Source organism: Poecilia reticulata, chromosome 11, assembly GCF_904066995.2.
Source record: "Poecilia reticulata chromosome 11, P_reticulata-male-v2, whole genome shotgun sequence".
Taxonomy (NCBI): domain Eukaryota; kingdom Metazoa; phylum Chordata; class Actinopteri; order Cyprinodontiformes; family Poeciliidae; genus Poecilia; species Poecilia reticulata.
In genome coordinates this window covers 26,419,933-26,433,069 of record NC_088840.1, presented here as the reverse complement: position 1 = coordinate 26,433,069, position 13,137 = coordinate 26,419,933, and the positions used below count along the sequence as shown (strand labels likewise).

The window sequence follows — 13,137 nt, the reverse complement described above, 5'->3', positions numbered from 1 at the left end:
AGCTCATTAAATGAACTCACAATATAACAATATTAAATGAATACATTCATAATTAACCATATCTTTAAACCGACTAGTAATTAGAGTCTATTTCTTCTCCACCCCCTGTTGACATAATTTAAATATTTGAAAGCGATTTTGCATTTACTTTTCTCCAGAACTAAAATTTTACAGGATTTCACAAGTTTTCCAAATCATCTATCTGGAATTGAAAGTAGACTATCAGATGTTTTAAATGTAAAGTTTTATCAGAAATGTTTTATGTTTATCTTTTACCATTTCCCCCTTTTTATTTTCTTATGTAAATAGAAAACAAACATTTCTGACAACATTTCTATTGTCCTCAGAAATATTTTTCAGAGATTCTTTTTCTGTACATATTTCTAAAATGTCCAACTGAAACTGTACTGCAAAGGCCAAAAGTTTTATTATTTTAAAGAGTTCAGATCAGAATTTGGATTGCTTTCCTAAAAGGCCGTGTCAATGTTTATTCTGAACTGACAAAAGAAAAATTGATCAGATTTTTCTTTTGTGGCAGAGGATAAAAAAAAATGTAGACAAATATTGTGCAGTACTGTAAGATGTCATTACGTTTCAAATCAAATGTTCTGTTGGACTTGAATTTATGCATCAATTCAATCAAAATTTAAGGCACAAAGTGCTGTGAGCCAGTTGTTGTCCAATCAGTTGTAGGAACAACAATCAGTTGTTCCAATGGTTTGTTTTTACATAATCAATCATATCCACTTTAAACGTTTCATCATGTACAATTTGTGCCTTTCTACCAAGACACGCATGTGTTTCGAAAGCAGCAGTTAGTTAGTTAGTTAGTTAGTTAGTTAGTTAGTTAGTTTTGTTATTAGAAAATAAAAACAACAATATTAATAAAAATCAAAAGAAAATAAAACATGTCAAACTAAATGAAAAGTCTCGTAATAAATGCTGTCTGGATTTAAACCAAAGCTGAAATGTGATTACTCCTTTTCGAACATATTATTTCCCACTTTGAAGTAAGGTAACTGAATTATCTAGATCTATAATCATTAATTGTCTTTCAGACAAGAATATGTTGTAACCAATGTAATGAGCCATAATTGAATCTAGAGCTGTTTCATAATCACCCTTTGAATCAAACACATACTCATATTTATATACCAATTCTGTTCCTTCTTTAGATATTTTAAGGTGATCAAGTTTCAAATGAAAAGAAATCTTGTTTTTGATAATAAGAGATAAAAATACTGATTAATCCATGATAAAGTTCAAGTCTGCTATAAATCTCAATTTTTAAGTTTCATTAAGTCTAAATTTAAACCCCTCTACAGCTAAGCTGAGTTTCAAAAACTTCAACACATTAGAAGTCACTTTATTTTGTTTATAATAAAAATTATTATATGTAACTTCATTCATCTTTCATACAGTTAATTTTACCACATGTGAAAATAGTGAATTGTGCAGGATTATTTTAGTTTCAACCAGTTTTCCCTTAGCGTCATTTATTCCTTCCAGCCGGTATTTTCCCAAAGGACGTCTGTTTAACAAGTCGCCTCCTTTCTTCTGCACCAGGTATTCTATCCTTTTTTGTTTTTCTCTTATTTTGATATTCATCATGCTCTGCCAAATAAGTTATTAGTGCTTCTATTTGCTCACTGAGCGTAATCCATGTCCTGGTGTCCCACTTTGGATCATATCTGTTTAGGCTCAAAATTTAGACTCAGAAATCACCTCTTCTCTCTTTTCTCTTTTTCTTTTTATTGCAGTTTCGCTCGCACGGCGGCAAAGAAACCAAACACAGGAGACAAAATCAAAAACCTCCCACAGATTATAATCTCCCAATGTTGACCATGGTTTTAAAACACATTGCAATAAACAGAAAAGAGTACATTTAAACACATAAGGTCTGCTCAGCGGCAGAAGCTTACACACACAGCTGACAGACACACACACAGCTGACAGACACACACACAGCTGACAGACACACACACAGCTGACAGACACACACACAGCTGACAGACACACACACACCTGACAGACACACACACAGCTGACAGACACACACACAGCTGACAGACACACACACAGCTGACAGACACACACACAGCTGACAGACACACACACAGCTGACAGACACACACACAGCTGACAGACACACACACAGCTGACAGACACACACACACCTGACAGACACACAGAAATGGATCCACGCTTTCCAGCTCCTATGTTCTCTTTTTTCTCTTATTTCACTTATTACTCTTTAGAGGAACAGATCGCGATCAACCTTATCTCATTTTTCATCTCTTTTTTTCCTATGGTGGACCCTCTCAACCCTTTTGTGTTTCTCGAGTAAGTCACAGATTGGCTAACGCGTTATTTTCCGAGGGCAGCACTCCCCGAGGATAAAACCGACAGAACCTAGCCTGTCAGAGGTGGGCATTCTTAGTAAGCTGTAGAATTGAAGAAAAATAAAAAATAACTTCAACATTTTTTGTTGTTTTCTCAGGGTTTAGATGAGGTCGGTGTACCAGGCCTGGGCAAAGTTGACAGCTTGGCTGAGTATCTGGTGGAGCTAAGGAGCAAAACCTCACTGGTGCTGACCAACCAGGAGGTGAGTCACATGAGTTGTTGCTTGCTGCAGACATGCACACACCTTTCACCTCACTTGCATATTGCTGTGTCCTCATGTATAACTGTTTTATTTTCCTGTTTAGGTGAGCTGCATTGTTGCTCTGTGGCAGAACCTGCTGGAGTTTGATGAACAGAGGGTGGTATTTGCTGCAAGGCATCAAGAGAAATTGAACATTGGGAGGTTTTGGTCCCCCAAGAAGAGGCAGGAATTTACTCCTGGGGTTGAGAGTGTGAAGAGGCATGCTTTAACCACTCCAGCCCCATCTGCCCAATGGCCAGACTGCTGCCGCCTGGTGGAGACCATCTTTGTCCAGCTGTGCAATATCCGTCGTAGCCCAAAGAAAAGAGGGGCAGGCACAGTCTCCAGGTGGGATTTAATCCTTCAAGAGTAAAGGAAGATCAGGCAGCTCGTTCTGGCAAATGGAGCTGTGATGGGGCAGACAAACCTGCAGCTAGTGGATGTGAGCTACACCACCCTGGTTCAGTGGCATAACAGAAGGGTCAAAAGGCAAGAAACCGCTGTGGTACTTCAAGGGTTAAACCTTCCCAGCCGCTTTTCTGTTGCTGCTGACCCACTTCTGCCTGCAAATATACGTCTGCATTACGGCGTACCACATTCAGGGCCACTGCATTCGTACAGGCTACCATCCAACACTGTGGGGCAGTCAAAATAAAAAAAAGCTACAATTCACTGATGGGACAAATCCATCAGGACAGCGGCAGCTTCTCCCTGCCCCACCCAAAAGGCCTCAGCTAGTGGCAATTACTCCAGTGGCACCACAGGGATCCGTTATCCTCACTACCCAACAGCAACAGAGTTTGTGGAGCCTCTCCACCCCTCCTCCACATGCTTATGCTGTGGCCCCTGCTCTGGACTCTGCTGTGGCCCCTGCTCTGGACTCTGCTGTGGCCCCTGCTCTGGACTCTGCTGTGGCCCCTGCTCAACCTGGTAGAGAACCTCAAAAACTGACACGCAAAGTTTTGCACAACACATGCAAAAAATGCGGGCAGTTTAGAATAGCTGAAACAGGACACAGCCAATATAGGGGGCAAATTTACTGTCCCTCTAATGAAAGTCTCACTTTCACCTCCCAGTGAGCTGAATTTGTTCCAGCAGTGGCTGGAACAAATTAAAAAAATAAATGTTTTCTTTAAATAACTTCACAAACTGTTTCATATAGTTTTTATTTAGTTCACAGAGTGATATTTATTTTGTTTTAGGTTGATTGATGTCATTGTGTACACCAAGTAATTCAACAAACCATAGTGTAAAAGGTTTCAAGTCCTTCAGCAAACCACACATTTCTTGGTTTAAGAAAGAAATGGGAGACTTCAATGGAAATGTGTTGCATCCAAATGCTACAATGTTTTTGGACCAACTAAAAATGTTTAATTCACCGTCTTAATTGTTGATGAATAAATATTTGGTTCTTTGAAATCGATGAGGTCTATGGTCTTTTACTGTGAGTAAATGTTAGCTGCTTCCAATTCTGAATTATTGGTAATAATTTTAAGCATACACTAGAAAAAAATATCATTCACTTCACTCAAAAAGTACTTAAGGAAAGACACTTGAAAGAATATTTTAGTTTCAGTCATTGTTTAGCTGTGAAAAATGAAAATAAGCACTGGGTATGATTACGGACATTAAAATATACTGTATATAGCATACAGTATAATTTAACATCAATTTGACTATATTGGTAGAATAAAAAAAATTAAGGAATTCATCAGTTTTAAAACGAAAGCCTTTTATTACAAAGTGTTGTGTTTTACTTTACAGTACTACACCATCTGTACAAAAAAGCATTTAAAATGTTTTCAAGATACAAAAAAACAAACAAACAGTCATTACTTCATAACACTTAAACATTGATTGTGCGAAATCTTTTCACTAAAACATAGTATGGCGACTGGTAGGATCGAACTCACGACTCTGGGATCGGCCTCACTCTTCCCCTTCCTCACCCTTTCAATGGGCGAGTTAATGTAACTTTGAAAGCAGAAAACCTTCGAATTTGTAACTGTGAAAACACCTGTTTGCTCCACGATAGCTTGCTACCAAGTGGACTAGTTAGCACATCCAGGGTAGCCTGCCAGCTGCTCGGTTGGTAGCAAGCTACCCTGGATGTGACACATAACTGTTATGCTTAACAAATACTTACCGTATGTTTGTTGATAACAATTAAAAATTGTTGGAGGTTGTTGCCTTCTTAGATGATATCATATTTTCAAGCTGGGTTGAAGAACATGAGGTGAGGTTAATGAGGGTCCTCCAACGCATTGCTAATTTTGGTCTCAAACTGTCCCCTTCTAAATGCAAATTCTTTCAGACTTCTGTGAAGTATTTGAAGTATATCTGCACAGGGGATAATAGAACCTGATCCAGCTGCTGTACAAGAATGGCTCCAAGATGCCCCATCTGCCAACGCCTAACCTGCAAACTGGCTCGCCATCTGAAAACGGCTCATGGTGTTGGGAACTTGGAGGAGGAGGATCATCGTCAACTATGGGACAGGGCGAGTAAACGTAAGGGGACAGCCCTGTCCCGTAGAGGGGTGGGAGACAGGAGTTCCTCAGACACAGACAGCAGAACAGAGTCGCAGCACCACAAATATACTCACAAAAAGGGTTAATGAGGGTCCTCCAACGCATTGCTAATTTTGGTCTCAAACTGTCCCCTTCTAAATGCAAATTCTTTCAGACTTCTGTGACATATTTGAAGTATATCTGCACAGGGGATAATAGAACCTGATCCAGCTGCTGTACAAGAATGGCTACATTAAACAATTCTGTCAATTAAAAATTAATTTCATTTGTCATTGATTGATCAAATTCTTTTTCAAGAATGTCTCCAAGATGCCCCTTATGCCATCGCCTTACACCAAAACTGGCTGGGCATCTAAAAACGGACCATGGTGTTGAGAACTTGGAGAGGCGGATCCTCGTCAACTACGGGTCAGGGCGCGTTAACATCAGGGGACAGCCCTGTCCTGTAGAGGGGTGCAGCTATGCCGCATCCCGACTTGACATCCACCTCTCCTCCAAGTTCCACTCCGAGTTGCCCAGTGTGCTGCTTAGCGATGTTCGTGAAGAAATTAAGAGGCATTTTATTCAATGTAATGGACCTCAAGTGTGTCGATGTCCTAGGTGATCAGCAATGGCACAGTAGGCCTGGCGGCACGGAGGACCGCCAGGCGCATGATGGTTACGTGTTCTGAGTCAGAAACTCTAGAAACTGACTGCATGTTTGTTTGGATCGACAGGAACGTGAAAAAAGATTTGACATGATCTAGTAATTATATTTAAATCCTATCTGTGCTAAATATTTAATATTTACATAATTAACGTTATGTTTTTGACTGTTATTTGGGTAGGAATTGTCCTTGTCCAAATGAGGTCAAAACTGGAGCTGGTGGACCGTAGCAGAAACCCAAAGAAGTGGATGGCGCTTGTGGCACCTGGTTCTGCTCACAGTGGGACCAAGCAGATGATGGTGGCTGATCAGTCTGTGGATACAAGAAGCTGGCAGGAACTGGGGCCTGTGAAAAGTGTCCTTCCTGGTATGATGGAGGATAATGCTGTGTGAAGCCAGCTTTTCCACCAACCCGTTGACTGATCAGTGCCTCGCCTTCACTGTTTTCAGGTTCCTTAAACTCCATGCTTTTATGTCCGTGTTCCACAGGAATGGAGGGGAGCCGTCTCGCTTCTGGGAAGGAGGCGTCAGCCACGGACACCTTCGGAGGAAGTTTCACACCTTGGAGAAGAGAGTCCCTGTCTGTTCTCTTCTGCCGCTCATGTAGCCTGAAAGATAAAAACAGAAATTGTTTCCTTTCAAAGTCAAGCCATCTTTAAAGTGCAATATCTGTTGAAAATAAAGGACTTCTTACCAAGCACACACAGTGGTATTGTTGATGGTGACCAACAACAAGTTGGTCTCGTCCTGTATGGGCTGGGGGTCCTCAAGCAGTTGTTTAATGTGGCAGTATGTTTGAACAATAGACTGCGGGATGGGTAAAACCTTCCCCTTGGTGTCTTTTGGCCGGTTTCTTGCTTGCTGATATTCTTTCAACAGCTTAAGGCAAATGCACTCAGACACTCTGAGTCACAGGTCTCTGGGCAGCCTGGCCATGAAGAGTCTGTGTGACAAACGGGTCATTGAAATAGTAGAAAAACACTAAAGTTCATCAACACTGATTTGATTGGAGCAGCAATGAAGTGCAGTAGAAAAGTACTTCTCATTTTGATGAGCTCAGCAAACCCACATTAATCTCCTAAGCTTAAAACTTTACAACGCTGAGAAAAAAAAAATGTATTTGGCTTCCATGAGTGAATATGCAAACAAGTTATCCATTGTGTCAAATATCAGACAGGTTACCTTTCAGCTGCTTGCTGACCAGGTGCAGAGCCACTTTGTTTCCGGGAAGCCCTCCATGGTCCTGGTAACGTGCTCTTCTTGTTTTTTAAGGTGTATTTGGGGGGCTGCTTGTCCATAGCATGCAGGTTAGAATACAGCTGCAAGACATTTTCTACCTCTGTTGTTGACAATGCAGTTATTGTTCTGTTGGGGCTCAAAAGGTTCTCTGCCAAGCTGTCAACTGCCTCCCATCCAGGAAAACCTCTGTAGTCACACCGGGTCTCCTTAAAAAATAAGAAATAAAAAAATTGGTACAGATATATACACAGTCATTTCTTTGTTATCTCAAAGAATTTCCTGGAACTTCTGGTTGATCGGACTGGATAATCCATATTTGTACCAAAGGAAAAGGCCAACATGCCACAGAAGAAAAAGAGAGAAATAACAGTCTAAACCAGTGGTTCCCAACAAGTGCTGCAGAAGCCTTTTAATCATTTAAGTAAGCTGTTTGCAAGCAGGACACTTAAAACATGCAGTGGAGGGGTACATGAGGACCAGACTAGGGAACTACTGGTTTAAATAAAGTAGATTAAAGTATAAAATCAAGTACCGTTTCAGATTTATTAATTAAAAAAACCAAGGACCATGTGAAAGTCCTAGGCACATTCGAACCCTCAAAACCATGAAAGTCCGACTTATCCAGCCTTGCAAGAACAATAGGCGTCATGTTCTTTATTTTTATACCTTTCCACCTCTTTTTTTCTATTTCTCTGCCTTTTTCCAATAAGCTTAAATCAAATTCAGGTTTTCCACTTAACCAAGATGGAGTATCGGGAATACTCACCACAGGACTAATTAAATAATGATTTATTCCCATCTTACTTATCTCATCGTTTATAATCCATCCAAAACTATTTGACATTTAAAACATCTAATTGGTCGTGGGACATACTCTCTTACATTGTAGGACAAATATCCTAAATAGACTTTTTCTGGGAGTTTTTCTTCATCAAACTCTATCAGGATACTTTCACTGTTGGTTTTTTCTCCATTTTTAAAGGTCTGAAGCCTTCTTACATTTTTTATTTTTCCTCCTTTGAGATTTGATTTGCTCTCCTCATCTGACACCTCCACTGGGATCCCCCAAATCACTCCCTTCCTCCATTTACTTCCTTCTTGTACCACACTCTATATTTTCCCATTTCTCTCATCCTACATGCTCTGTCTTTTTGTTCCTCTGTATTACAACTTACCATTAAGTTTCCATCTCTTAGTACTTTTGCATTAGTGATATCCCCCACTTGATTCTTCAGAATCGTGGAAAGTTATGAGAGGCCCCAAGGGACAAAACCTACAAACTCTCTTTCATTCACTATCAAACTCTCTTTCATTCACTATCGTTTGATTGCAACGGAAGTTAACTTAAAATTTCAGTTTCTGATTGGACCCCAGGCAGAGTAGGCGGGTTTTCGCGGACAGGAAAATAGCTGAGCGGCAGCGACTCACAGAATGACATCGTTAGCGCTCCTACAGTAATGTCAGCAATATCAGAAGTGTTTTGAAGCCGACAGCCAGCATCAGAAACCCCATCTATCAGTGGGAAAAAGCTAGCCGCCACTTCGGAAATGGCAGTAAAGCCAGCCTGCACTTGATTTTAATGTGCGCGACAGCACAAGTTATGGCGCTCTCTTTTCAAAATAAAAGTGGATTTCCGGTTAATATTTGATTCACACGTCAAGTTTCTCTCCGGCGGCTATAAGAGGCTAAAACTTTGTGTTAATTAATTTGCAAAACGACATTATGTATCTGAAATTTTTTTTATATATTGTGTAGGCAAAAAAATCCTGTAAAGCACATACGTACAACCTCAGTTAAAATTGGTCTTATAGGTGTCCCTGCGTCATCCTGAAGTGAAAGAATTATTGCTTATGTAATCCGAAAGATTTTTTGCATGTCAAATGTCAGCAATTTTGATAAAGGTAGAACATTTGTGGTTTACAGAATTTTTTTACCCACATATTAATTTATTTTCAGATATATGATTTCCTTTAGCAAATCAACACAAAGTTTTACATTTTTAAAGCCGCAGGAGAGAAACATGAATCAAACATAAACCGCACAGTGAAAGAGAGTTTGTAGGTTTTGTCCCTTGGAGCCTCTCATAGAAAGTTTAACTGGACTGATCTCCTCATTAACTCTAACAATCACTTTGAACTCTCTCACTTACCTCTCCATTTCCTCTTCAGACTCATCCCAGCTTTTCACTACTCTTCCCTTCTTTTCTCCACCTGCCGTTGCTGAAGAATTTCCTCTTTTTGAACTCATCCTTTCACTATTCGATGTTTCAGAACTCCCGTCTCTTTCACCATTTCCCCACTCTGGTCCACTCACAGCACAGCTGTGTCTACCCGCCGTAGTCTTCGTCCAAAGTTCGTTCACCAGTCCTCGGGATTTCCCGATAGAGTCTTGAACATTCCCCCGACGCCGACTTCCAGAAGTCCGAGGTATTCTTAACTCTTTATCTTCATCTTCTCCTTTTTCAGTTCTTGATTTCAACTTTTTAACCATCAATCAGCTACTTAGATTCCACCTGCTCAGACGGAACCTCCCACCTTCATCCATAGAAGCTATTAGCTCTGCGAGGCTGTTAATGTGAGACATGAAGTCACGTGGGACTTTCGAGGGGCGTTTCTGGGCGGAGCTTGGTAAGGTCCATTTCACTGGATGAAAGGTTCTGAGTCAGAAACTCTAGAACAGTGTTTCTCAACCCTGGTCCTCAATGCCCCTGCTCTGCATGTTTTAGATGTGCCTCTATTCCAGAACAGCTGATTCAAATGATTGCATGACCATCAAGTGGTGCAGAAGCCTGTTAATCACCCAGAGATACAATTCAGGTGTGTGGCAGAAGGGAAATACCTAAGACATGCAGGACAGGGGGGCGCTGAGGACCAGGGTTGAGAAACACTGCTCTAGAAACTGACTGCATGTTTGTTTGGATTGACAGGAACGTGAAAAAAGATTTGAAATTTCAAACAATTATTCCATCATCACATCAGTAATGCGTTACTCTAATTTGACCCCTTGTTTCAGTAACAAATATTCTACAATCCAATAATTGGATTAAAGTTATGCATAGTTTAATGACCATCATTCCAGGATGAACACTCACTTTAGAACAGGGGTGTCAAACTCCAGTCCTGAAGGGCCGCTGTCCTGCAGTTTTTAGATGTGCCACAGGTACAAAACACCTGAATCAAATGGCTTAATTACCTCCTCAGTTCTCCAGAGCCTTGCTAATGACCTAATTATTCTATTCAGGTGTGGTGCAGCAGAGGCACTTCTAAAAGTTGCAGGACACCGGCCCTCGAGGACTGGAGTTTGACACCCTGCTTTAGAATGTTCCTCACAACTAGAAAGATAAATACTCTGGTAGCACAGACAGGCTACCGGATTCTGATATATCTTATTGGTCAAAAGACATTTGATTATTGGTCAAAATGCATTGATAAAAATTGACTGGTAACTGAACTGGTTCTACCTCTTTCTAAAACCAAAGCAGAAAACAGCTAAAATAGGACTCGACAGTTTTAAACTCAATACATCAGTTTGACCAACAAAAATAAATCTAAAAAACAAGTTTTGTTCTTCTTGAACATCTCTCTACATCAGTGCAACAGTTTGATCTACAAAATAAATTAAAATGATACTTTTCACGTCTAACAGACCTTTAGCTCCTCACTGTTAACTCAGTCTCACTTTCCAGCTCTGCATTCAGTAACTTACCAAACATGATCCATAAAAGCACTGATTCAAAAAACCAAAATGTTTTTTTGCCTGTCATTTTCAGCCGCAAACATTTAACTAAAATATCTACGGATACGTGTTTCTGTCTCTGCCTCCCTCTGACTCTGTTCCTGCAGGGATTCATGGATTTACAACAGACACTACAGTAATGTACAGTGTCAGAATGTGAACTAAATATAAAAAGTATGTTTTTATCATACAGAATGAGAATTTAAACAACTTCATTTTCAGATGTACATTATTATACATCTCAACTCTATTTAATGTGTAGCAAAAATTTTCACAAATTAATTTTTAAACCTCTCCTCCAGCACTTTTCTTATCGTCTCCTAACCATTACCCTTATAGTGTGGAAATAATGAAAACAAAAATTGAAACATTGAAAGAAATCAACCTGACATCAGTCTTCATCTGTTCTCCTTTCTGGTTTTATTGTAATTAATATAATGTTTATATCTTCACACTCTGAAACTCCACCTGGCTCTCCTATGTCTTCCCTGACCTGCTCCTCTCAAAATAAAAGTTTAGTTTATTTAAAAATTAAAAACAGTTAATACATATTTCAATAAACTAAATGAAGACCTCACCAGAGCTTCTTCACCTTTCAACATCATTCTAGCTCTGCTGTTCTCCTAAATATCTAAATAATATAATATAATTCAATATAAATACATGTTAAGTGGTCGAGTATGATCAGGTGTTGCTCACTTTAAATAATAAAAAGGCTAATTTTGCTGCTGTTTCAGTCTCATTCTAAATCATTGTGACTAGACTAGCTAACTTTTAAGCAGCAGTAACATTTTGAACATGTGACTATTCCAGAATTAAAACCGCTTAAAACCAAAAAGATTTAGTTCTATATATAAAAGTAAACTGACAACAAGATGTTATAAACGAGCGATATTCATGGCAACATTCCTGACAGACAGTTTACTTCATTCAAACGGAGTTTCTGACTCCGTCTGCTGCTGCCTTTACTCTGAGCCGTTCAGAGGGGGGAGGGGGAGGAAGCGCTCTGCTGAATGCGCTGTTGTGCGCCTTCAAAATAAAAGCATGCGAGTGGAAGATTTTAAAATTCTTCGCAACTGCGGTGAAATTATTGGGGGGGACGAATGTGTCTCTGTCTCTCTCCAATATTTCGGGGGACATGTCCCCCCCGTCCCCCCCTCACCCGCTTCCTACGCCTATGATTGTCGGCCGATTCTCCAAACCTCTGTGACCACAGAGCTGATAAAAATACTATAGGTTCGATCGGTTCTTGTCTCCAGCGACATGGCAGGAGCAACACACCACACGAACCGATTCCAGTCACAAACATCCCGATTCCAGAAGAAAATCCACAAAACTCCCAACATAGCATCAGTGGCGGAGCTAGACTTTTAAAGTTGGGGGGGCCAAGGGGGGGCCAGGACTACCTCTGGGGGGGCAACATTTTAAATGTGTGTGTGCACATATATATAATTTTAAAAAATAACCAAACTGAATATTTGGTTAGTTTTTAAGCCCCTCTGTCATTTGACATGTTATAATTAACACCTTTGACTGGCGCACATGGAGACATGATAGACTTTATGCAGAGTTCATCACAGAGGAAACTAAAATCAATCAAATTAAAGATCCTTTCTGAATATCATCTCATGGACACTGAACTAAATGCGTCTTTCTGACCGGGAGCTGACAGCGTGTTGAAGAGTTATGGACACCTTGGTTAGGAAGCTCTGATTGGACAGGTAATTTGACGGGTAACAATATTTCGGGTCGCACCAGAATTATTTGCCTGATGGTGGTTCGGGCTTCTGATGAGTTTACATTTAATGAGTTTGGAGCACACAGAGAAAACCTAAAGAGAATGTGATCTACTTATTGTAGTTTATGTAGAGGAATAACAGCTGACTGTTGAGAGAGGAAAGAAATTAAAGTGCAGATCCGTTAGGCAGAAACAAGCGCAGAGCGCTGGGCAATAAATGCACGTAAATGCTCCAATTAATCCCACATGAGATGACAAACGCCAAATATACAATATATAGTTACACTGCTTATGTTAATGGTGTTTTACAAACAAAAGCAGTAAAAACTTAGCCTAGTTAATATGTCAGATTCCCTCCTGACCTCATCTTGATGAGAACAGAGAGCAGTTCGCTGGTTTCTGTCCAGACTGTGATCAGCTGACCACTTGGTGCGCAGACAGTTTCAACTTTACGCACAGAGAACATCGTGGAGCTCATTATTAATCAGACTAAGAACAACATCAGTCAGAGGATCATCTCTGATCTGGACGATTTAACGGACCAGAGACTTTGGAGCTCCTAGCGCAGCTGATCCGCTTCTGCTGGTTTTTCTCCCGCAGAGGG

At 40.2% G+C, this 13,137-nt stretch overlaps 4 long non-coding RNA genes across 4 annotated transcripts in view; 2 read left to right on the top strand and 2 right to left on the bottom strand.

The window, feature by feature from the left end:
- Nucleotides 1-13,137, bottom strand: part of LOC145553621 (uncharacterized) — a 58,007-nt gene that overhangs the window by 15,013 nt on the left and 29,857 nt on the right. The window lies entirely within an intron of this gene.
- Nucleotides 1,310-3,743, top strand: LOC145553619 (uncharacterized). The gene is made up of 3 exons (XR_014089678.1): nt 1,310-2,426; nt 2,501-2,605; nt 2,709-3,743. It is a non-coding gene; the product is annotated as an uncharacterized LOC145553619 (long non-coding RNA).
- On the top strand, nt 5,986-6,523 carry LOC145553618 (uncharacterized). Its single transcript, XR_014089677.1, has 2 exons — nt 5,986-6,188; nt 6,311-6,523. It is a non-coding gene; the product is annotated as an uncharacterized LOC145553618 (long non-coding RNA).
- On the bottom strand, nt 6,321-9,588 carry LOC145553617 (uncharacterized). The gene is made up of 4 exons (XR_014089676.1): nt 9,210-9,588; nt 7,004-7,266; nt 6,516-6,764; nt 6,321-6,429 (listed from the first exon to the last, which is right to left on the bottom strand). It is a non-coding gene; the product is annotated as an uncharacterized LOC145553617 (long non-coding RNA).